Genomic DNA, 26,794 nt, shown 5'->3' with positions numbered 1-26,794 from the left:
TGGAGGTGCCCTAGGAACTTCTGGCCATATAGACTTCTTGTCAGCTAAAGTTTCCGGTTTCCTACTGGCCCCTACTTTGTGCACATTCTGGAGAACCGAGGGTTTTTGGCGACCTGTCTGCCCACCTGAAGTGGAGAGTATTTGGGGTCGCACCACTATTTTCCTGCAGGGGAATGGAGATCTTGCTAGCCGGGGAATCTTGAGTCCTCTCAGCCACTAGCTATCCCTCTCATGGGTGCCCCAGGGAATGTTCCTGTCAACATCCTGGCTACTCACTGGTGTTCTGATGATAATTAAAGCTCCTACACTGTCCTCATGGGGTGGAAACTTGAGCTTCTCCAAGTAAGCTGAGAGAACAAGGCCTTTTTCTCGTGGGCTACATCGCCCTCTTATGTCCAGGACATGTCCATACCCTTCACATGGGTATAACTCCCTATCTGTCTAAGTAGGGCCGCCAAGCCAGCCCTTTAGGTGAAAACAGTACCTGAATCCTAGGGTCCCATCGGCCCTAGCCAGAGCCTGTGCAGTGGAATATATAGCCCTATTGGGAATCATAATTACAAAATGCTCCAGACCAGTTTTGGCACCCAAACTCTATTGCATTAGTGTCATGAGGACTTTTCTTGCCAGACTTTTGGTGGTAGTTACAGTCCATGATTCACTGGTGTGCAGGGACCCAAAGGCTTTCCAGCTATCAGTTTGGTTGCCTATTGTTAAAACAGGAGCATTTTCAGTCACAGTATATAACGTGCACTGAGGTAAAGTGAGTACTTTCTATTCAAGTGTTACAGCCATATCGACCACCATTCTCCCTCCTTTCCACTCTCCCCCACACTGCACAGGTACCTTAATGATGCTTCTGACCACTAACGTGGCTCCTTGTTAGGATTCTGCAGTTCCTACCTGCCTGGAGTCTTCCAGCTTGTGTTGGAAGTAAAGATTCTTTGACCATCAGCCTCACCACATGATGCAAAATAAGAACTTTTCAGGCCTAACACTAGGGAACACCTGACTATTCGATTTCTCAGCTGCTATTTGCAGTGGAACCCAGAACACTTTCAGCACCCAGCCTACACACAAATTAGTGTCCTTGGGACCTGAAGCTTATCTCTAGGGTTCCCAGTGTCTTTCCATCCCCCAGAACTGCTTGCAAGTCGTGGAACCAAGTATCCTTCCCCAAATCACCTTCCCTACAGGATTTGGAACCCAGAGTACAGTGAACATCTTTTCCATCCTGACATTCAGGACCCAGGAGGTTTTCTGAACACTTGCACTCAGAGAACTTCCAGGGATATTCTGCCCTGGCACTAGTGTCATGGAGGGTAATTTCTGAGACTAGGCTGCCAGTGCACTGGGTTCTAGAAAATCTAATAACAACAATAGGCTGTGCAGTGCTGTGGAGCACAAATCCCTACAAGTAACCACTTATCTAGAACCCTGGCACAAGACGGCCCCTTTTCGTCACCGTACCTTCCCCTGGGCGGTGCCCCAGGAAACCTTCCGGCCACCAGACTTGCTGCCAACTAAGGTTCTGGGTGTGAACCCCAGTGCAAGAAGGCTCCTTTTTGTCACTGTACCTTCCTCTGGGCGGTGCCCCAGGAAACCTTCCCGCCACCATACTTGCCACCAACTAGGGTTCTGGCAGCTGGTCTGATGAGCACTCTGGAGAAAAAAGAACTCTGTCATTTTCTCTTGGGCAACCAGCCTCCTCACTGACAGCAGAAGGTGAACATTTCCACTCACAGTACTACTATAACCCCAGGGGAACTGTGGGCCTGATGTTGAAATCAGAACACCTTTGTTCACAGTATAGATTTCACTAAGAGCATCTGTGCTTCTGGCCTAGGAATCATGAACGCTGGAGGCCACCGTCCGTTCCTCCCATGGTTACCTCGAAGAAATTTCCTTCCACCAAAATGTCCATTCGCTAAGGTTCCGGGTCTCTTTTAGGCTCCCAATTGCACTTAGCCAGTGGAACTGAGGCTCCTCCTATTAGCCCGTTGAAACAGCAAGACATTTTGGTTTGAGTCCATCTTGATTTCTCAGGCCTCGGACTCTTCTGGATATGTGCCTGCCACTGCACTGGTACCATAGGAGGCAGTTCAGGACACCATCGGCCCCGGCAGCCCATTTTGCGACTCTATACTCCTTAAAACCTAGGATCCTGTGGGCCCTGGCCAGATCTTGTGCTATGAAACACACAGCCCTACTGTGAACCGTACTTCCAGTATGCCTGTGTCCCTTTTACCATTTAGGCACCTCACTCCATGTAGCACTAATGCCATGAAAGCCCTTCTAGCCCTAAATTTCTAATCAAAGTCAGTTGGTGTGCTGGGTGCCCCAGTGATTTCCAGATGCCTGCCATGGGCTATTTAAACTAGAGCTTTGGACTTGGAAAATAGACTTGTGGCTGCCTGATGGGAGAGGGAGGGAGTGGGAGGGATCGGGAGCTTGGGGTTATCAGACACAACTTGGAATAGATTTACAAGGAGATCCTGCTGAGTAGCATTGAGAACTATGTCTATGTCTAGATACTCATATTGCAACAGAACAAAGGGTGAGGGGAAAAAATGTATACATGTAAGGATAACTTGATCCCCTTGCTGTACAGTGGGAAAAAAATAAATTAAAAAAAATAAAAAAAAATTAACGAGCATTTTTGATAACAGTATGGGCCTCGCATTTGAATACACTAGGCACCTTCAGTTAAGAATCTTGACCCTTTCAGCAACCATACTTCACCCCAATGTGGGTGCACTGATGAATCTTCCAACCCCCAATGTACCCCTTCACTATGCTTCTAGTATTCCTTTTCACCTGGAGTTATCCTGCTTGCCTGGTAACCAAAAGTTCTTGGGCCATAACGCTGATCATGTAATACAGAAACTAGAAACCTTCTGGTTACTGGACAGACATGGGAAACCATGGCCCTTATAGTCCTCAGCTATCTCATTTGAAATGAAACCATGAAACCTAAATCCTTTCTGTCAGGAGCCTTTGCAGGTGTTAGTATATACAGCACATTCTGATCACTGTCTACCCTAAACCCCAGGATTCTGCCTGTCCTAAGAACTACTAGTAGGCCTGCAAGCTGGGCAACTGTGTACCCTTCTGACCATGATTCTTCTTGTAGGAGGTAGAACCCATAGCCCTTGGGCATCCTGTCCATCTTGACCTCTAGGTCCTTAAGGGCTCTTTTGGAATGTGCTGTCCAGGGTGTGGGCACCCTGGGTGTGAGCACTTCTGGACACTATTAGCCTGGATGCTGGGTCATTTCTGAGACCAAACTGCCTGCACACTGGGTTCTAGGAGAGCTCATATGGGCACAAGCTTTGTCCAATGCTGTGTAACAAAGGGCTTTAATGGCAACCATCCATCCAGAACTCTGGTGCAAGGGGGCCCTTTTCACCACTGCATCCCCATCTGGGCTATGCCACAGGGAACCTTCTGGCCATCAGACTTTCTCACAGCTATAGTTCTGGGTTTTCTATTAGACTCCAGCAAATGTATGCTCTGGGGAACTGAGGATCCTTTCTGCTACATGCCTGCCTACCTGTAACTGAAAGATCATTTCATTTATGGCACTAATATTCAGAACAGGAATGGAGAGCCCTTCAGGCCTTCAGTCAGCTTGAAAGCTCAAGGATCATGATCCCTCTCGGTCATCATGTGTCTTTCATGTGGGTGCCCCATGGACACTTCCTCCTCTCTCCTTGAGTCCTGGGGCTAGCCTCAGATTGCCAGATTGTCCTTAAATGATTAAACCATAGGTTTCTCCTACTAGGCTATCAGTAAGATGAAGCCTTTCTGCATGGTTTCAATTGCATCCTTTTCAAGTTCTGGGACTCTACCTGTCCCTTACTTGCACCTCACTGGTGCCACAGGTGAAACTTCTGGACCTTCCTTCTCTGTGGGCCCTTTTGATCACATGCACTGGAGTCCTACAGACCCTTAAAGACTCTAGCTATGTCTTATGTTAAAGATTATATGATCCTTTTGAGAATCACATGTCCAGCACACTGGTGCCCCTTTTGGCTTCTGTTACTCCCATCACATTAGTGTCAGGAGGGCCTTTCTGGCTTTCAGGAATTCCTTCCCACCCACATTCTCCTGGCATGTTCATGACCTGAAGGGTTTGTGGCCGTTATTTTGGAAGTCTGCTTTTGAACCAGAGCATATTCAGTCACAGTAGACCTCACTTGGGTTACCCTTGGTTTTTTTGGCTTAGGTATCTAAGTCCCTTTGGCTACTGTTGAGTCCTGACCTCCCTACTTGTGGGTGCCCTGAGGAAACTTCCAACCATCAGGTTTAGTCTAACCTCTAGGAACCTGAGGCTCTTTTGGACATGTGACAACCACATGCTGGTTACTCTGGACATGTGTAGACATGTTCTAAACTTGCACTGATACCCCATGAACATTTTGGAGACCACTTATGTATTTGGTTCCAGAAAGCTCTTATGGACACTCACCCACTGTAGTGCTGTGAAATATAGGGACCTATTGGCAATTGTCCTTCCAGCACAATGGCGCTTCAGGGGACCCTTTTAGCCACCATACCTCCAACATACTAGTGTACTGGGGAAGCTGGCTACCAGTCTTACCATCCTCTAGGATTTAAACACTTCCAACTAGCCCAGCCCATTCTTAGGCTAAAGAACCAAGGGTTCTTTGGCCACCAGTCTGCCCACTTGCAGCAGAAATCAGAGCATGTTAGGTCACATTATTGGCTTTCCCAAGGATACCAAAGGGATTTTTGTACCTTAGTCAACCCATAAGCTAGCCCACTATCTAGTGAATTTGTGCTTCGAGGCACATCTTGGCCATCAGATTCCCCACCAACTAGGGTCCCACCTTTCTTACTACAACCTGGTGGTATGCTGTGAATCCAAGTGGTTTCCTGCTAACAGCCTGCCATTCTGTTGTGGAAACTAGAGTATATTTAATTACATTATATACCTGGAGCTGGGGAACAGTGTTTCCTCTGGCTTTAAGTCAATCCACAAGCTCAGGAAGCTTGAGCCCTTGGCTGTCTTTGCACAGGGTTCCCTGGAGAAATCATTAGGCCACCAACATATTCACTTGCTAGGTCTCCAAGGGTCGTTCCAGCACACACTCAGCCTGAATGCTGGGGAACCAAAGGTTCTTCAGACAACCATCTGTCCTTGTGTTGTGGAAACCATAGCCTTTGAGGTTACTGAACAGGCCTTGCACTGGAGAACAGGGGGACCTTCCAGTCATAATCAAGCACATATGTGTATAATATACAACTATCTTTGGCACTGTCCATTTAGGTATATTTTTGAGGACTATGTGACCAATATCCTGTTTACATGCTATCATTTATTGAGTTCTGATAGCTTTCAGCCTTCCCTGGTGCTAGAGAACTGAGGAGGCTATCAGCCAGTCTATCTGCTATGGAATCAGAGCCCATTCAATCTTGTTCTATCCCACCCTCTAAAATCTCCATGGCCCTTCTATACACATACATGCCTGCTAACACCTTATTGTCTTGAGGGAAATTCTGGATACATGTCTTTATACTGTGGCCCTGGTGGCCCTTTGGCAATCAGACTGCCCATACAACTATTACTGTCCCCAAGAGAATTACAGCTATGAACTTGCTCCAGTGTCAATAGCCCTATTGGCAACCACCTAGCCAACATTCTGGTATTGCAGGTCCCCCTTTGCTAATCTTACCACCAATGTGTGCTGTTGCTCTAGGAAACTTCAAGCCAGCCACTTCTCTTCAGTTAGACTTCCAGGACTCCTTCCAATCCTTAGAAATTGACAATTCTTCTTCATTCATCCTGTGTATCTGTTTAGCATCAATTCAAATTAGATTGGTAAACATTCAGGATGTTAAAGAAAGGAATAAAAATGCTTCACTATAAAAATCAACTAAATTCAAAATTATATAATAATAAAGGACATGAATAACACAAAAGAAAGATATACAGAGAACAAATAGCAAAATGATAGAATTAAGTCTTTCTTTATCAGTAATTCCCTTAAATGTTAAGAGATTAAATTTTCCAATCAAAAGGCAGAGATTTGCTAAAAAAAAAAAATTAAAGTATGGCCCAACTATATGGTATCTACAAAAGACCCACTGTAGATCAAAAGAAACAAATATGTTTAAAGGGAAAAGAATGATATGGCCAAGATATTCTATGCAAACTGCAACCAAAATTGAGTGAGGTCACTATAGTGATATTTTTTAAAATAGATTTTAAGTTAAAAAATATATAACAGGAGTTCCCCTCGTGGCGCAGTGGTTAATGAATCCAACTAGGAACCATGAGGTTGCGGGTTCGATCCCTGCCCTTGCTCAGTGGGTTAACGATCCGGTGTTGCCGTGAGCTGTGGTGTAGGTTGCAGATGCAGCTCGGATCCCGCGTTGCTGTGGCTCTGGCATAGGCTGGCAGCTACAGCTCTGATTAGACCCCTAGCCTGGGAAACTCCATATGCTGCGGGAGCGGCCCAAGAAATGGCAAAAAGACAAAAAAAAAAAAAAAATATATATATATATATATATATATATATATATATATATATATATATATATATATATATATATAACAGACAAAGAAGGGCATTGTATAGTGGTAAAAGGATCAATTTATCAAGATATAGCAATTAGGAGTTTCTATTATGGCTCAGCAGCAACAAACCCAACTAGTATACATGAGTACACAGGTTCAATCTCTGGCCTCATTCAGTGGGTTAGAGGACTTGGTGTTACCATGAGATGTGGTGTAGGTCGCAGACGCATCTCAGATATCACATTGCTGTGGCTGTGATGTAGGCCTGTGGCTACAGCTCCCATTCAATCCCTAACCTGGGAATTTCCATATGCCGTGGGTGTGGCCCTAAAAAGTCAAAAGAAAAAAAGATATAATAATTACAAACATATATATGCACCAAATAGCAGAGCTCTTAAATATGTACGGCAATCATTGACGGAATTGAAAACTTTAATACGTCATTTTCAATGGAGAAGACATCTGGATCAGGGAGCAGTAAAGATATGGAGGGCTTGAACAACATTATAAACCAACTAGATAACAGGCATTTTAGAACAGTACACTCAATAACAGCAAAATACACATTTATTCCCAGTGCAAAGAGAACGTTCCCCAGGATAGACAATAAGTTGGCCACAAAACACAGTTAATAAATTTTAAAAGACTGAACTAATACATAGTATCTTCTCTGACCATAATAAAATAAATCTAGAAATCTGCAACAGAAGGAAAATTGGAATATTCACAAATATGTAGAAATGAAACAAAACACACTTAACAAATGAATAATAGAAAATCAGAAATTAGAAAACACAGACAAATGAAAATGAAAACATAACATACCAAAACACATGGGATGCAGTGAAGGCAAAGCTCATAAAAAAATTTATAGCTCTAAATGCATACATTAAAAAAGATGAAAAAGACTTCTTGTTTTTGGTACCGCATGTAAAGTACTTTGAAATCATCACTCTCATTTTCACAAGAAAAAGCTGAACAAATTGAAAGTTAACTACTCTTTTTAGATCTATCAGAGATGAAGTAATAGGGAAAACTGCTGCTCCTTAAATTTTAGTGACACAGAGGCATATAAAGAGATCTAGCAGAAGTCCAAGAGCAGAAGCAACCAGTGGAGCAAGTTTTGGTTCCTTCAATCCAGTAAACAATGGTTGGCTTTCAACAGAATAATTATAAGTCATAGCAAAAGAAAACACAACTTGAGGAAACAGAGAAAGTATGAGAACAAGATTTAGTATGGCAAAGATTGTTTTATTATCACACCAAGAATTTAAAATAAATACGATTACAGATGGGTAATGTAAGCAAAGAGAGACAAACACTCCAATAAAAAATTAAATTGGAATGCTAGAAATCAAAAACATTAAGTAAATGAAGAATGCCTTTGATGGCCTCAGCAATAGTTTAGACATACAGGAGGAATGATTAAGCTTTAAAATATGTCAAAAGAAAACATCTAGAACTGAAATGCAAAGAGTAAAAATAATGTGAGGAGAAAATGAGATATCCAAGAACTGTAAGACAATTACAAAAAGTAAAACATACGCATAATGAGAATACAGAAGAAAAAAAGAGAAAGGAACAGAAGAGATATTTGAAGTGATAATGACTAAGAATTTTCAAATATTAACAGACACTAAAACACAGATGGAGGAAGCTGGGAAAATACCAATCAAGATAAATACCAAAGCATGGAGTTCCCGTCGTGGCTCAGTGGTTAACAAATCCGACTAGGAACCATGAGGTTGTGGGTTTGATCCGTGGCCTTGCTAAGTGGGTTAAAGATCCAGGGTTGCTGTGAGCTGTGGTGTAGGTTGCAGATGTGGCTCAGATCCCATGTTGCTGTGGCTGTGGTGTAGGCTGGTGGCTACAGCTCCGATTAGACCTCTAGCCTGGGAACCTCCATTTGCCGTGGGAGCAGCCCTAGAAAAGGCAAAAAGACAAAAAAAAAAAAAGAAAAGAAAAAAAAGAAAGAAAAAGATAAATACCAAAGTCTACTACTAAGCATTGCACAGTCAAACTGCAGAAAATCAAAAACAAAGATAGAAATTCTCTAAAAGTGAGAATCAAGAGTAGGAGAAAACACTTGACTGAAGAAAAATAAGGATAAGAGGAATTATACTATAGATTTTCTCTTTAGAAATAATAGAAGCAAGAAGAGAGTGGAGTGAAATATTTACAGTGCTGGAAGAAACGAAAACCCATCAACCCAGAATTCCATACCCAGAAAAATTATCCTTCAAAGGTGAAGGAGAAATAGACTTTCTCAGACAAACAAAAATTGAGGTAACATGTGGTCAGTACACCTGCCTTGCAAGAAACATTATAAGAAATCCTTCAGATAGAAGGAAAATTATGTAGCTAAGAAACCCAGATCTATATAAAAAGGAAGGCTGTTAGAGAATGAATAATCTCTTTAGAAATCATATTCTAAATACACCAACTGTAAGACAGAGACTGGAAGTATGGATAAATAAAGAAGACTCAACTATATATACTCTACAAAAATCTCATTTTAAATATAAAACACAGATAGATTAAAGAGATAGAGATACACATTCCATGCTAAACTAATAAAAATAAAGCTGACAAAGCAGATATAAGAGCAAAGAAATTTATCAGGGATAAAGAGGGGCATTAATGATAAAGATAAAGGGGTCAATTCTCTGAGAAACTATAGCAATCTTTAATGTGTAACATTAACTACCAACTGAGCAAACTACATAAGGCATAGACTCACAGAACTTCCAGAAGAAATCCAATCTTATAGTTGGAGATTTCAACACTCCTCTATCAGTAATTAATAGATTCAATAGGTAGAAAATCTGTAAAGACAGAATTCAACTGAACAGTACCAATTAACTGGGTCTAATTGACTTTTACATAATATCTCATCCAACAGCAGAAAAATACACATTTTCAGCACACTGACACTAAACATTCACAAAGATAAACCACATTCTGGGCTAGAAAGCCCAACTCGACAAATTTAAAATAATTAAAATAATACATACGATGCTCTCAGATCGCAATAGAATTAAACAAGAAACTAATAGTTAGCTGGAAAATCCCCAAATATTTGAAGATTAAACAATATTCTTCTAGATAACACACAGGTCAAATAACAAGTCTGAAGAGACGTTAAAAAGTATTTTGAACTTAGAAATATTTGAAGTGAATATGAAAATATAACATCAAGATTGTGAGATGCAGACTAGCAGTACTTGGAGGGAAATTTATAGCACTGAATGCATATATTAAAAAAGAAATTCTAAAATGAATAAGCTAAGCTTCTACTTTAGTAAACTAAATAAAGAATAAATTAAATCTAACATAAACAGAAGAAATAACCAAAATTAGGAGAAATCAATGAAATTGAAAGGTAATCAACAGAGAAAATGAAGGAAAAAAAGATGGTTCTTTAAAAAGGTAAATAAAATTTACAAACTTCTAGACTGACTAAGTAAGAAAAAGAAAGAAGACCAAAACTGTTAATATCAGAAATGAGATAGAGGCCAATTACTAGTAATTCCATAGACACTGAGAATATTAAAGGATTATTAGGAACAGCTCTATGCCCACAAATTTGACAACCTAAATGAAATAGACCAAACCTTTGAAAGATACAATCTACCAAAATTTACAGAATAGATCATCTGAATTAATAATAACAAGAAACTTGGAAGTAAAAATAAGATATTCTAACAAAGTTGCAGAATGCAGGGTTAATACCCAAAGTCAATTCCTTTCTTACATAACACCAATGGACAAATAGAATCTGAAATTAAAAACATAATATATTTACCAAAAATATAAAATACTTAGGTTAAATCAAAGTATGTCTAAAATCTATATGAGGAACATGATAAAACTCAATGAAAGAAATAAGAAACAAAGTTAATGGAGACATATTCCATGTGCATGAATAGTAAGCCTCAATTTTGTTAAGGTGTCAGTTCTTCCCAACTTGATCTAGAGACTCAGTGCAAAGGAAATGCTGAACAATATTTTTGCTTTTTTTGGTAAAAGTGAAAATCCCTTTTTTGGTAAAAGTGAAAATCCTCTTCAGATTTCTTTCAGTTAATGAAAACAGGTACTAATGTATGTATTTCATAAAAGTGAAGTGGTATAAAGTGAACTTTTGAAAAATGGGGGATACTTGTACTAGCCAAAGTAATCTACAGATTCAATGGACTTCCAGTCAATATTCTAACAATTTTTTTTTGTTGTTGTTGTTGTTGTTGCTATTTCTTGGGCCGCTCCCGCGGCATATGGAGGTTCCCACGCTAGGGGTTGAATCGGAGCTGTAGCCACCGGCCTACGCCAGAGCCACAGCAACTCGGGATCCGAGCCGCGTCTGCAACCTACACCACAGCTCACGGCAACGCCGGATCGTTAACCCACTGAGCAAGGCCAGGGATCGAACCCGCGACCTCATGGTTCCTAGTCGGATTCGTTAACCACTGCGCCACGACGGGAACTCCTAACAATTTTTTTTTTAAACAGAAATGCAAAAGCCAAACCTCAAACTCATGTGGAAGTGCAAGGGGCCCCAGATAGCCAAAACAATTTTGAAAAAGGTAAAGTTGTAGGACTCACACATCCCAGTTTTATTTATTTATTTTTTTATTTTCCCACTGTACAGCAAGGGGGTCAGGTTATCCTTACATGTATACATTACATTTTTTCCCCCACCCTTTGTTCCGTTGCAACATGAGTATCTAGACAAAGTTCTCAATGCTATTCAGTAGGATCTCCTTGTATATCTATTCTAAGTTGTGTCTGATAAGCCCAAGCTCCCTATCCCTCCCACTCCCTCCCCCTCCCATCAGGCAGCCACAAGTCTCTTCTCCAAGTCCATGATTTTCTTTTCTGAGGAGATGTTCATTTGTGCTGGATATTAGATTCCAGTTATAAGTGATATCATATGGTATTTGTCTTTGTCTTTCTGGCTCATTTCACTCAGGATGAGATTCTCTAGTTCCATCCATGTTGCTGCAAATGGCATTATGTTGTTCTTTTTGATGGCTGAGTAGTATTCCATTGTGTATATATACCCACATCTTCCGAATCCAATCATCTGTCGATGGACATTTGGGTTGTTTCCATGTCCTGGCTATTGTGAATAGTGCTGCAATGAACATGCGGGTGCACGTGTCTCTTTTAAGTAGAGTTTTGTCCGGATATATGCCCAAGAGTGGGATTGTGGGGTCATGTGGAAGTTCTATGTATGGATTTCTAAGGTATCTCCAGACTGTTCTCTATAGTGGCTGTACCAGTTTACATTCCCACCAACAGTGCGGGAGGGTTCCCTTTTCTCCACAGCTCCTCCAGCATTTGTTATTTGTGGATTTATTAATGATGGCCATTCTGACTGGTGTGAGGTGGTATCTCCTGGTAGTTTTGATGTGCATTTCTCTTATAATCAGCGATGTTGAGCATTTTCTCATGTGTTTGCTGACCATCTGTATATCTTCTTTGGAGAAATGTCTATTCAGGTCTTTTGCCCATTTTTCCATTGATTGACTGGTTTTTTTGCTGTTGGGGTGTATAAGTTGCTTATATATTCTAGAGATTAAGCCCTTGTCAGTTGCATCATTTGAAACTATTTTCTCCCATTCTGTAAGTTGTCTTTTGGTTTCTTTTTGGTTTCCTTTGCTGTGCAAAAGCTTTTCAGTTTGATGAGGTCCCATGGGTTTATTTTTGCTCTAGTTTCTATTGCTTTGGGAGACTGACCTGAGAAAATATTCATGATGTTGATGTCAGAGAGAGTTTTGCCTATGTTTTCTTCTAGGAGTTTGATGGTGTCCTGTCGTATATTTAAGTCTTTCAGCCATTTGGAGTTTATTTTTGTGCATGGTGTGAGGGTGTGTTCTAGTTTCATTGCTTTGCATACAGCTGTCCAGGTTTCCCAGCAATGCTTGCTGAATAGACTTTCCTTTTCCCATTTTATGTTCTTGCCTCCCTTGTCAAAGATTAATTGACCATAGGTGTCAGGGTTTATTTACGGATTCTCTATTCTGTTCCATTGGTCTGTCTCTCTGTTTTGGTAGCAGTACCACACTGTTTTGATGACTGTGGCTTTGTAATATTGCTTGAAGTCTGGGAGAGTTATGCCTCCTGCTTGGGTTTTGTTTCTCAGGATTGCTTTGGCAATTCTGGGTCTTTTGTGGTTCCATATAAATGTTTGGATTGTTTGTTCTAGTTCTGTGAAAAATGTCATGGGTAATTTGATAGGGGTTGCATTGAATCTGTAGATTGCTTTGGGTAGGATGGCCATTTTCACAATATTGATTTCCCCAACCCAGGATCATGGAATATCTTTCCATTTCTTTACATCTTCTTTGATTTCTTTGATTAAAGTTTTATACTTCTCAGCATATAGGTCCTTTACCTCCTTGGTCAGGTGTATTCCGAGGTATTTGATTTTGTGAGGTGCAATTTTAAAAGGTATCGTATTTTTGTATTCCTTTTCTAATGTTTCATTGCTGGTATACAGAAATGCCACTGACTTCTGAATGTTAATCTTATATCCTGCTCCTTTGCTGAATTTATTAATCAGTTCAAGGAGTTTTGGCGTTGAGTCCTTAGGGTTTTCTAGGTAGAGTATCATGTCATCTGCGTACAGTGACAGTTTTATCTCTTCTCTTCCTATATGGATGCCTTTTATTTCTTTTGTTTGTCTAATTGCTGTGGCCAGGACTTCCAAAACTATGTTGAAGAGCAGTGGTGAGAGTGGGCATCCCTGTCTTGTTCCAGATTGGAGTGAGAAGGCCTTCAGTTTTTTCCCATTGAGGATTATATTTGCTGTGGGTTTATCATAAATGGCTTTGATTATGTTCAGGAATGTTCCTTCTATACCCACTTTGGCGAGGGTCTTGATCATGAATGGATGTTGGACTTTGTCAAATGCTTTTTCTGCGTCTATTGAAATGATCATGATTTTTGACTTTTTTTTTGGTTAATGTGGTGTATGATGCTGATTGATTTGCGTATGTTGAACCATCCTTGTGAACCTGGGATGAACCCAACCTGGTCATGGTGTATAATTTGTTTGGTATGTTGTTGGATTCGGTTGGCTAAGATTTTGTTGAGAATTTTTGCATCTATATTCATCAATGATATTGGGCGATAGTTTTCTTTTTTGGTGGTATCTCTGTCTGGTTTTGGAATGAGGGTGATGGTGGCCTCATAGAATATCTTTGGGAGTATTCCTTCTTCTTCAACCCTTTGAAAGAGTTTAAGGAGGATGGGCACCAGTTCCTCTTTATATGTTTGATAGAATTCGCCTGTGAAGCCATCTGGTCCTGGACTTTTATTTGTAGGGAGTGATTTTATGACCTCTTCAATTTCATTTCTAGTGATGGGTCTGTTCAGTTGGCCTGTTTCTGCTTGATTCAGTTTTGGCAGGTTGTAAGATTCTAGAAAATTGTCCATTTTTTCCAGATTGTCAAACTTGTTGCCGTATACTTGTTCATAGTATTCTCTTATGGTTTTTTGTATTTCTGCTGTATCCATTGTGATTTCTCTTTTTTCATTTCTAATTTTGGTGATTTGGGTTCTTTCTCTCCTCTTTTTAGTGAGTCTGGCCAGGGGTTTGTCAATTTTGTTCACCTTTTCAAAGAACCAGCTCTTGGTTTTATTAATTTTCTCTATTGATTTTTGAGTCTCTATTTTATTGGTTTCTTCTTTGATTTTTATAATTTCCTTCCTTCTGCTGACTTTAGGTCTTGTTTGTTCTTCTTTTTCTAATTCATTTAGGTGGAGGGTTAAGTTGTCAATTTGGGATCTTTCTTCTTTTTTGAGAAAGGCCTGTATTGCTATAAATTTCCCTCTGAGCACTGCTTTCGCAGCATCCCATAGATTCTGAGAGGTTGTGTCTTCATTATCATTTGTTTCAAGGTAGTTTTTAATTTCCTTCTTGATTTCCTCATTGACCCATTGGTGTTTTAGTAGCATGTTGTTTAGTCTCCATGTAGTAGGTTTTTTCTCTTTCCTTTTCCCATGGTTGATTTCTAATTTCATGGCATTGTGGTCAGAGAAGATACTTGAGATAATTTCTATGCTCCTAAGTTTATTGAGATTCGCTTTGTGTCCCAATATGTGGTCGATTCTTGAGAATGTTCCATGAGCATTTGAGAAGAATGTGTATTCTGCTTTTTTTGGATGTAGTGTCCTGAAGATATCAATTAAGTCTAACTTTTCTATTGTTTCCTTCAAGATCTCTGTTGCTTTATTGGTTTTCTGTCTAGAGGATCTGTCCATTGATGTGAGGGGGTATTAAGGTCTCCTACTATGATTGTATTCTCATCAATATCTCCCTTTATGTCTGTTAATATTTGTTGTATGTATCTGGGTGCTCCTGTATTTGGGGCATATATGTTGATGATAGTAACATCCTCTCCTTGATGGATCCCTTAATCATTAAATACTGTCCTTCTTTGTGTTTCTTTATGTCTTTTGTTTTAAAGTCTATTTTGTCTGATATGAGTGTTGCGACTCCTGCTTTTGTCTTGTCTATTGGCGTGAAATATTTTTTCCCACCCCTTCACTTTCAATCTATATGTATCTTTTGTCCTAAGGTGAGTTTCTTGTAGGCAGCATATTGAAGGTTTTTGCCTTTTTATCCACTCAGCCACTCTGTGTCTTTTGATTGGGGCATTCAGTCCATTGACATTTAAGCTGATAATTGAATCTTACTGCAGGCCGCATGGCCAAAAAACACATGAAAAGATGTTCAACATCACTAATTATTGGAGAAATGCAAACCAAAACTACTATGAGGTATCACCTAACAGCAGGCAGAATGGCCAAAAGTCTACAAACAATAAAATATTGGGAGTTCCCATTGTGGCTCAGTGGAAACGAATCTGACTAGGAACCATGAGGTTGAGGGTTCGATCCCTGGCCTTGCTCAGTGGGTTAAGGAACCAGCGTTGCCTTGAACTGTGGTGTGGATCACAGACGTGGCTCGGATCTGGAAATGGATAGTACTGATAACTGCACAACATTGTGAATGTACTTAATACAATGGAAGGTACACTTAAAAATGGTTAAAAAGAAAAATTATATTTGCATCTGAGACAATAAAATACCGTATTTTTAAAAAAAAGTGGTTAAAGGGAAAATTTTGATATATATATATGTATTTTAACACAATTTAAAAAAATTACCAATGTACTATATCAAAAACCACTCAATTGCACACTTAAGGGTATGAATCATATGGTATGGGAATTATATCTCAATAAAAATGTTTTTAAAGAGGTAGTTTTGAGGATATTTAGGTAATTGAAAACCGATTTATGCTGAAGTATGTTAAATCATAGAGATTGAGTAAATACCTAGATTATTATGAGATACAACACTGAAATATAAATTACTAGGCATAATTTTAAGGGTATATATATTGGTGTTTATTAATGGACATGTGATTTTTTTTCCAATTTCAGATATTTTACTACAAGGATGTAGTACTATATCCTACATGTGCATGACCATAAAAAGTTGTGAAATATATATCTATAAGCTTTACTAGTTTGTTATAAAATGCTAGTGTATGACAGACAGCTCATAATTGTCCACTTCCAAGTTGTTTTTGTATAATAGAAGTCAGCAATTGTTAAAATTTATAATTGATATATTGTATGCAAGGTATAGAAAGTACATTTGGTATTGTTTTTTTTTTTTTTTGGCTACACCTGCAGCATGCATAAGATCCCAGGCCAGGGATCAAATCTGTGTCACAGTGGCAACCCAAGCCACAAAAGTGACAAAGCCAGATCCTTAACCCACTGAGACACCAGGGAACTCTGAGAATGTTTTTATTAAGGAAAAGTTTCATCCTAAAGTAAAAGAACTGGTTGTTCCAGAATTTTCAAAATCTGAAAAAAACCTGAAAGGATACAAAAAGTTGTAAAAGGTTCATAGATGGGGAATTTTATTGTACTCCAAGCTAGGTTGATTAAGTTTAAGATTTTAAAAACAGTTTAGTATCAAATATTTTATTGATTGAAAAACTAGAATTTGGTTTTCTCTCTGTTAAAATGACACATTTTTCTTAGATTATTGGTCTGCTCTTAAGAGACTATAAAAGGCTTCTCTTTTCTTCTGTTGATCTGCTTTGAAAGCAAATAGGCTACGTCTTATTAAAATAATTTCCTTTGCCTTATGTTGACTTCGCCATACCCTTGATTATTTAAGAAAACAGAATCTTCACTTCTAAAAGATGTAAGATTTTTTTACAATCATGTTAATTCCAATATTTACTTTTAAAATATTTCATTAGCACTTGCATAAAATAGGTAGCCAAGTATTGCTTCTCACTGACCCATTATCCCATTGAGTTAAATGTTCAAACCTCCTGACAAATTCTGACATTTTTGCCTTCCTAGAACTGAATTCTAAATATTACCTTTTGCACCTAAAACTGTCTTTGAATTCCCAGAAGGCCCCTGGAAAGCCACAAAAGGTTTATCTTTAAAAAAGAGTTGCAAGAAATTATTTTGTTTGATATGTTTTGAGTTACAAGGGAAGTGTTGTCAAATCTGAAGAGCTACTTAGCCTTCTTTAGGCTAAATATGTATGGGTAAAATGTCATCAATATAAATATTTAAGAAATTACATGAAGTTCCTAGAGATTTATCAATGCCCTTGCTGTCAATGATGTTTCCATTTATCAGAGTCCCGGAATTGTTTCTCTTGATATTAGACAACAGTATAATGTTATTAGTGATAACTTCAATTGGTTTTTAAACTATTTACTTCGTCAAAATTTTACTTCTTAATATTGAATCTAGCATGTTCTAGGCCAGTGGTTTCCAACTGAGAATTCACATCACTTACCTATGGAGTTTTACTAATATAAAGATGTTCAGGACCTACTCCAGACTTGATATTCTTTACTTAATATTCTTGATATATTCTTGGTATATTCTAAATAAAAGCTTGGTATATTCTTGGCATATTATGTCTCAAGATTACTACATGTTCCATATGAAGGTTGTTTTCCTCTCTAAAAACTATGTTCACCCTTTTTCATAAATTAGATATCCACTGTTCTTTGAAAATAGGGCTAATTGTTATACTTATGGATATTTTGACTAAAACTCTTTTGGAATGATATTATTTTATTTTGCATGATACAAAACCAAATTTCCTAGTTAATCACATTACTTTTATAATAAACTCTCATCAGATCAGTCATTCTGAAAATTATCAGTAATAAGTTAACCACAGCCATTTTGTCTTTTGTCAACCACAGATAATTTTCTTTTCTTTACTCTGATGCTTCCCTGAAAGTGCTTGCCATCAGCTGCAAGTCAGAATGCTTGTCTTAAACAAAGGACTGCTTCAGAGACCCATGGAAAAGGACTAGGCCAGCTGTGTATTCTTGGGCACAAGCTTCTGATGGCATCACTCAAACAACTTTGAAACCATACCAGTGGCCAGAATCTGGATTTCCAGAACTCTAGTGGAAAAACAGATGGGTTCATGAAACTGGTAATCCAAAGTCAAGTGGAACAAGAATTAATTACATAGGACTGAATGAAGAGATGAAGGATGATTATGGGTTTTGTTAGGAATACTGCTGGTACTTTAATGTTCTATTTTCTGCATATAAGTTATCTGTAACTCATAACAATTTAGTAGACTATACTTTTGTAAAAATAAATTAAACATTTATCTTTTTCTCCCTGCCTAATCCCTCTATAATTCAGAAACTCTTATTGAATATTTTTATTTTCATGGCGATAATAGTTATTTGCATAGATTCAATGAGTCTATCCTCCTCATTAATAAAATGTAACTGGAAACATTGATTATACAGCCAAGGCCTTTTCTGGAATGTTATATTTAAGAATGATATTCATTTAACAAGGTACGACTAGATACTTTTGAGGAGCAAAAGTTGACTTCACACAGCAAACACTTAGAAAGCCCTCTTAAGAAAACTGGCCTAATACCTTACATACAGGTTTCTAGCTTTACAAATGAGGAAGGAAAATCATTCTATGACAGGTAAGGAATCTCAGGATATTTTATTGACCTCAAGAAAAGAGGGATTCACTTAAATCTATAGGTACTGAAGGTAAAATGTGATGACAAATTCTTGGCTTGGCTTCCTATCCTCAAGAGGCTTTTACATTCCAGCCTAAGATTCCTTGTGAAAACTTGCAGCAAACTTTAAAAGGCTTATATACAAAATCATTATCAGTGCTTTTATGTAAATAATCAGGCCAACTGTAATGAGATCAGCCTTATTTTGTGATCCAGAATTATTTCTTTGATATTATTATTGCTCAAAAGGGGAGGGCAATTATAGAAAAAAAATGTTTCTGAAATGATGTGTTTCACAAATCATTAGGGAGATGCAAATCAAAACCACAGTTAGGAGTTCCTTCTATAGCACAGTGGGTTAAAAATCAGATTGCAGCTGCTTAGGTCACTACAGAGGTGCAGGTTTGATAGATCCCTGCCCTGGGAATTTCCATATGCTGCAGGTATGGCCATTAAAACAAACAAACAAACAAACAAACAAAAACACACAGTGAGATATCACCTCATACTTATTAGAATGGCTATCATCAAAAAGACAAGAGATTAATGCTCATGAGATTTGGAGAAAAGTAAACCCTTGTGCAGTGTTCATAAGACTGTAAATTGTTACAGTCACTATAGAAAGTATAGAGGTTTCCTCGAAAAATTACAAATAGAACTACACAATCTAGCAGTTTTACTTCTGGGAATATATCTGAAGGAAACCAAATCCCTATGTGAAGACATACCCCCAGGTTCACTGCAGCAATATTTACATAGCCAAGACAAGGAAACATGCTAAGTGACCAACAACAGACAAATGGATAAAGTGTGGTATGTACATACAATAGAATTATATTCATCCACAAAAAAGAAGGAAATTTGCAATAACATGGATGGTCCTTACTGGCACTACGCTAAGTGAAATAAGTTAGATGGAGAAAGATAAATCCTATATAATCTCACTTATATGTGGAAGCTTCAAATCAAACAAACAAAAATGACAGAAAAATCAATCAGATTTGTGGTTATCAAATAAATCATATTTGTGGTGAGGTTGGGAGAATTGTATGAAGGTGGTCAAAAGGCACAAATTTTCAGTTATAAGGTAAATAAATAGTGGGAATGTAATATACAACATAATGACTATAGTTAACACTGATGTATGGTATATTTTAAAGTGGCTAAGAGAAGAGATTGTAAGAGCTCTAATAACAGAAACAATTGTTTTTATTGTATCTATATGAGATGATGGATAAATAAATTTAATTGTGGTAATAATTTCACAATATATGTCAAGTCTTTATGCTGTACATCTTAAACTTATACAGTGCTATATGTCAATAATATCTCAATAAAAATGAAAGAAAAAATAAATGAGATTTTTAAAAAAGTTTTTTGATTATGTTTCAATGATAAACTATAGCACATCCTTCTGGGTAATCAGATACTGGTCCTGGCAGTTGTCTTTGAGCTATTTCCTACCTCTTTGTAAATTGCAGGTAACTGATGGATATGCAAATTCTGTCTTGCAGATAGAAATTTAATAGACTTTCTCTCCCACTATTTTTTTTTTTTAATCTTTTTACCTTTCCTAGGGCCACACCTGTGGCATATGGAGGTTCCCAGGCTAGGGGTCCAATTAGAGCTATAGCCACCAGCATACACCACAGCCACAGCAACGCGGGATCAGAGCCGCGTCTGTGACCTACACCACAGCTCACAGCAACACCAGATCCTTAACCCACTGAGAAAGGCCAGGGATCGAACCCGCAACCACATGGTTCCTAGTCGGATTTGTTAACCACTGAGCCACGACAGGAACTCCTCTCTCCCACTATTGAAAAACCATTTTTGGCATCTACCTGTAAAATGGAATGAATAGTATTACTTTGCCCAAACTGTCAACCTGAACCAAATTTTCCAGTCTTTCAATTTCTTTTTAGCTACATCTACCCAAACTAACATTTCCAGATTTTACCTCTCCTTCTTACTTTGGCATCAATGAGAACTAAAACCTGACTACCATATCCTTACAGGGTCTCCAGGTGGCCTCATAGCTGGTAATGAATGCCCGTGTAAGAAGGTAACAAAGAACGGAAATGTTCTAAAATTAGGTTGTGATGGTTGTTGTACAACTATAAATATAATAAAACTCATTGAATTAAAAAAATAGACTCTTTTGAACACAGAGAAAATCTGTATACACAATCAAAAAGTTGCACCTGAGCAGAAATACCATTAAAGACTATATTTGGAAAAGCAGCAAAATGTTAAAGATCAGTGGTTTAATAATGCCAGGATATGTGATTCCTATTTCTCTGGAGAAATATTCTGATGATTCATTGTCTTTCCATTTAGCAATTAAAGCTTAATATATTTTGTAGTTTAATATATTTTAATAATAAAAGAAGTTAACAAATACTGTTAGCAAATACTGTTGACAATATCACCAAGAGCATCAAAAATTTAATGACTAATCATTTTCTGGAGCCAAGGTGGCAGAGTACGAAGACTCTGAGCTTACCTCCTCTTAGGGGCAGACCAAAATTACAACTATTTACAGGAAAGATATTTATGAGAAAGATAAGAATTTAGCAGAAAAGATCTTCTACAACTAAAAATAGAAAGAAGGAACTGCAACATGATGGATAGGTGGGGGCAGAGTTGCAGTATTCTCAAAATGCATTTTCCTGGGGATATGTACGATTGCAGAGGCTCTCCTCAAGAACCAACGGGTATGAGCTCCATGTTGGGACCCCTAGCCTGGGGGTCCTGCATCTGGAAGATGAGCCCCCAGAATATTTGGCTTTGCTGGCCAGTGGGGCTTATTATCAGGAGACCTAGTGGCCTGTGGGAAATAAAGACTCCACTCCTAAAGGGTGCACATAAAATCTCACATGCTTCATAATTCAGGGCAGAAGCAGTAATTTGGAAGTAGCCTGGGTGAGACCCACCTGCTAAATTTGTAGAATCTCCTGGAGAGGCAAGAAACTAGAGCTCACCCTGGGTACATAAACACTTTGACAGCCTGTTTCACATGGACACTGGTGCTGGCAAACATCATTTGGAATCCTCCATCTAGCTTATGAGTATCAGGACCCAGCCCCACCCACCAGCTTGTCTGTACCAGTAATTGGATGCCTCAAACCAAGCAGCTATCCAGGGGGAGACAGAGGCCCACCTACCAGCAAGAAGGCTACCTTAAGAACTCCTGAGCCCATGGTGGCCCCAGGACACGGCCCCACATATCAGTGCTTAGGCACTATTCCTGGGTCCCCCCAGGGCCTTGCATCCAGAGATCCCAGGACCCAGTTCCTCACACCAGTCTGCAGATACCTGCCCCAGGATCCCATGAGCCCCAGCCCCACTCACCTGAGGAACGACACACCACCTCTGGGAATTCTGCAGCCAGAGACCCTGGGACCTGGTTCTCCATGCCAGTGAGGTGGCACTAGCTGCAAGGTCCCCTATGCCTCTGCCTCACCCAGCAGAGGGCTAGTACTCACACTATGACCAGCCTCATACACCACTGGGCAGGTACTAGCCCCAGGACTTCCTAGGCATCAGCCAGAAATTCTGAGACACCTTGGGTTCCTCAGTCAAGCATCCAGGGATCCAGTCCCATCCACCAACAGGCCAATATCAGCTCCAGAAGCCCCTGGGCCTCAGCCCAACCCTCCCAGCTAGCCTACTAGCCTTAGGGCATGGTGGCACCTATAGTGGATGTGTACTAGCCCTAGGATCATCTGGGACACAACCCACCCACCAGCATGCAGACACTAGCCTCAGAACCACCTCAGCCCCACAACCTACATTTTTAAGACCCAGCCAGTACACTACTAAGTTGGCACCAGCCCATGGACCCCCTGGGCCCTGGACCTGCCTCCCACCCCCTGGAATGCTAATGCCAGCTCTAGGACTCTTTAGGTTCCTCAGTCAGAAGCCCTGGGATCCAGCTCTACCCACCAGTGGGCTGATACCAGGTTTAGGACTTCCAGGGCCCTGTAAGCTGAGACCTCAGGATCCAAGTCCACCCACCAGTGAGCTGGCCCTAGGCTCAGGACACCCTGGGACCTGGTCCTAACATCAGCCCTGGGATGACCCAGGCTCCAATCTCACCCACCAGTAAGTGAACACCGCTCCAAAATACCTTGTACTCCTCAGTCAGCATCCCTGGGATCCAGCCTCACTCACCAGTGGGCCAGTATTAGCTTTGAGACACACTAGAATTTGAAGCCAGCCATGTCAGGAACCAGTCACACCTACTGGAAGGTCAACACTAGATATAGGAACCCTGTCTCCACACCACCCACTCTAGAACCCAGCTCTGCCCACCAGTGAGCCAGGACTAGCTCATGGTTCCACAGTTAGTCACCTTGTGACTTGGCCACACCAATCAGTGGCTGGCAGCCTTCACACAAGGGAGGGCTTGGCAAACAACCAGACAGTGGTCCAGGAACACCTATCAGACCACCCATAGTAATCAGACCACAGCAAGAGAATGACCCATGCAGCCCACATAGGGGGCACCCCTCGAACATATAGCTCTGGTGACCAGAGGGGAGTACACTGCTGGGATGCACAGAATGTCTACTAAAAAATGCTACTGCTCTAAGGCTGCAAAACATAACTAACTTACCAGATACTTAGAAATAAAAACAGCAAATTAGGCAAAATGAGGCAACAGAGGAACATGTTCCAAATGAAGGAACAACATAAAACCCCAGAAGAACTAAGTGAAGCAGAGATAGGCAAGTTACCTAGAAAGAGTTGAAAGTAATGAAATAAAGATGATCAAAGAACTGAAGAGAAGAATGGATGAGCAGAGGGAGAAGTTAAAAGTTTTTAACAGAGTTATATAAAGAGCAACTAGATATAAGAATAAAATAGGAGTTCCTGTTGTGGCTCAGCAGAAAAGAATCTGACTAGTATCCATGAGGATGCAGGTTTGATCCCTGGCCTTGCTCAGTGGGTTAAGGATCTGGCATTGCTGTGAGCTGTGGTGTAGTTCACAGACATGGCTCAGATCTGGTATTGCTGTGGCTGTGGCACAGGCTGGCAACTATAGCTCCGATTCGACCCCTAGCCTAGGAACCTCCATATGCTGTGGTCATGGCCCTAAAAAAATAAAAGAATAAAATAATTGAAATGAAAAAAAAACGCTAGAAGGAATCAAAAGTAGATTAAATAAAACAGAAATGGATCAGCAAGCTGGAAGACAAAGCAGTGGAAATCACTGAAGCTGAACAGAAAAAAATGAAAAAGATAAAAAGAAATGAAGACAGTTTAAGAGACCTCTGGTACAGCATCACACATAATTACTCTTGATGTACAGGTATCACAGAAGGAGAAGAGAATGAGAAAGGCACTGAGAACATATATGAAGACATAATAACTGAAAGTTTCCCTAACTTGGGAAAAGAAACAGAGAATGAGGTCCTGGGAGCACAGAGAGCTACAAACAAGATTAACTCAAAGTGGGCCACAGCAAGACACATTGCAATAAAATAGAAAAAAAATTAGAGATAAAGAGAAAATATTAAAAGTGAAAAGCAGCAAGTTGTATACAAGGGGACTACCATAAGGCTATCAGCTGACATATCAGCAGAAATTCTGCAAGCCAGAAGGGAGTAGCACATTATATTTAAAGTGGAAAAAGGGAAAACCTACATCTATACCTGGCAAGGTTTTCATTCAGATTTGATGGAGAGATCAAATTTTTACAGTTAAGCAATAGCTAAAAGAGCTCATACCACCAAATCACCTTTATAAGAACTGTTAAAGGGACTTCTCTAAGTGAAAAAGAAAAGACAAAAATGGAAACATGAAAATTACAAAAGGAAAAAGCTCATTGGTAAAATAAAATTAACAGTAAAGGTAGTAAATCAACCATATACAAACCTAGTAGGAAGACTAAAAGACAAAAGTAGCAAAAATTCAGGGTTGTTAAAATGTGTTTAACATAGGAAAACCTGCGGAAAAGTTTAAGTGTCACAACTGTCAGAATGGCTATCCTCAAAAAGCTCACGAATACCAAATGTTGGTGAGAACATGGAGACAAGGGAACCCTTGTACACTGTTGGTGGGAATGTGAATTGATGCACCCACTGTGGAAAACAGTATGGAAATTCATCAAAAAACTAAAAATAGAACTACCAGATGATCTAGCAATTCCAGTCCTGGGTATATACCTGAAGAAAAAGAAAATACTAATTTGAAATGCTACATGCACCGTGATGTTCACAGCAGCATTATTTATATTAGCCAAGATATAGAAGTAACATAAGTGTCCATCAACAAATGAATAAAGAAGATGTGGTATATACTTATACAATGGAATATTACTCAGCTATAAAAAAGAATGAGATTGTGCCATTTGCAACGTGAATAGACCTGGAAGGTATAATGCTAAGTGAAGTAAGTCAGACAGAGAAAGACAAATAGCACATGATATCATTTAGATGTGGAATCTGAAAAGTAAAACAAACAGAAACAGACTGAATATATATTATGACAATATCTTTTATGAACATAAAAAAACCCCAAAATAGACCCACACACATAGAGAACAAACTAATGGTTACCACTGGGGAGAGGGAAGAGGGGAAGGAGCAAAATAGGGGTAGGGAATTAAGAGATACAAACTACTATGAATAAAATAAATAAGCAACAAGGATATATTGAACAGCACAGGAAATGTAGCCAGTATTTCATAATAACTGCAAATGTAGTATAATCTACTTAATGTTGATTCACTGTGTTGTACACTTGAAATTAATATAATTTTGTAAGTCAACTATATCAAAATTAAAAAAAAACTTAATAACCAATTTGCATAATCAAAAGATTTTCATCTACTGACCTCCTGGAATTCACTAGTCTGGATACCCTTAGTGCTTGACTCATGGCTCTTTAACATGACCTTTTATAATAATATTTATGTTTTGAATTTTGGGCATCAGTCATTTCAGATATATCATCTTTCAGACCATTAAAAAAACTGATCTCTGGCAGAAGGTCCAACAGATGGTTCTACTGGTCCTCCAAGGACAAAAACACCAAGAAAACACTGACTCTGAAGAATATTTCACCTACTTCAGATTCATCTTATCTCTGAGTTGCTTGAGGACAATAACAATGAGCCTTTCTTCAACAAGAGAAGGGAATGACTTAGCTTTAGACTGGCTTGCCTAGGACAGCTAGGCTCTAAACTTTATGTTAACTTCCTAACCACAACTTGCTTGCTCCCCTTAGGCCCAAACCTCCGACTCAGGTGCTTAAGCACAAGTGAACATTTGCAGCCTCAATCTTCCCTTCAGAATTTGAAACAGCTGTTAAGTTGCAGGCCCTCCAGCTTGCAGTTTTTAGCATACTCTTTTCCTCCTTTCACAGCCACCTATTCCATGGTCTCTGAATACAAACCCTTTGCTTGCCCATCCCTTTCCTATATTGTTTCTGGTTTAGGCTTTAAAGTTATTTCTGGTTTTGGCTTTAAAGTTGTTTCTGGTTTTAGGCACTGTCTCCCAGTGCAGCTGTCCCTCTCCCCTTACTTCAGTAGTCACTCAGTAAAGTCTTTCTTTACTGATTTCCAGACATGCATTTTTTTTTTTTTTTTCCTGTACAAGCCTTTCCAGTCACCAACCTGCTGGCGTTGTATGGAACCTAGCGCCCTATCAGCAACCATCCTTGTTGTACAGTAATGCCCTGAGGTCTTTTCTGTCACCAGCCAGGTCCTGAGCCAGGACCCGTTACACTTTCAGAGACCGTATGGCTCATGAAGTGAGGACCTTGGGGACCCTTCAGGCTACCACTAAGCCTGCCTGCTGCGGCACCCAGACCCTTCCAGCCATTTACCTGCTCCAGGGCTGTGGAAATAAGGCACTTTCCAGTCACGGTTCAGATCTCGCGCGATTGACCCGGGTTTCTTTCCGGCCACTTCCGTCCTTTGAGCTGTTGCCCCCGCAGGCTCTTGCGATCACACCCGTTCCCACTCACCAGGGTTCTGAAAGCCCTGCAGCCACCAGCCTGCTTGCGCTCTGGCAAATGGGGAGTCTTGGACTGGTCTCCTCATGCACGGGGTACCCAGGCAGGCCCGGAGGCAGAGGTGGACTCTCCCGGTGACTTTATTGCAAAGCTGTCAGTCTCCTAGATCCTGGCGGTCCTGCGTGCTCACTGGGCGTTTGCCTCCTGCAGTGGAGCGGGAACAGC

The 26,794-nt window shown here is 39.7% G+C and overlaps 1 protein-coding gene across 2 annotated transcripts in view; it reads right to left on the bottom strand.

Moving 5' to 3' along the window:
- LOC146394521 (uncharacterized) overlaps nt 1-26,484 on the bottom strand; it is a 159,656-nt gene extending 133,172 nt beyond the window's left edge. The window contains exons 1-4 of one of the 2 annotated variants that reach the window (XM_085008496.1): nt 26,441-26,484; nt 5,700-5,817; nt 4,959-5,127; nt 1,471-1,662 (exon numbers count right to left, since the gene is read on the bottom strand). The gene's annotated coding sequence lies outside the window, so the exon portion shown is untranslated. The remainder of the gene's footprint in view (nt 1-1,470; nt 1,663-4,958; nt 5,128-5,699; nt 5,818-26,440) is intronic. The other variant, XM_085008495.1, reaches the window with a different exon arrangement.
- Between the last annotated feature and the right edge of the window lie 310 nt (nt 26,485-26,794).

The sequence above is a fragment of the Sus scrofa genome, chromosome X (assembly GCF_054392235.1).
Source record: "Sus scrofa isolate SSC_HxYL_T2T_F1_AM1 chromosome X, Sscrofa_HxYL_maternal_Yorkshire_Landrace_v2.0, whole genome shotgun sequence".
Lineage (NCBI taxonomy): Eukaryota > Metazoa > Chordata > Mammalia > Artiodactyla > Suidae > Sus > Sus scrofa.
This window is presented reverse-complemented; position numbering and strand designations above follow the sequence as displayed.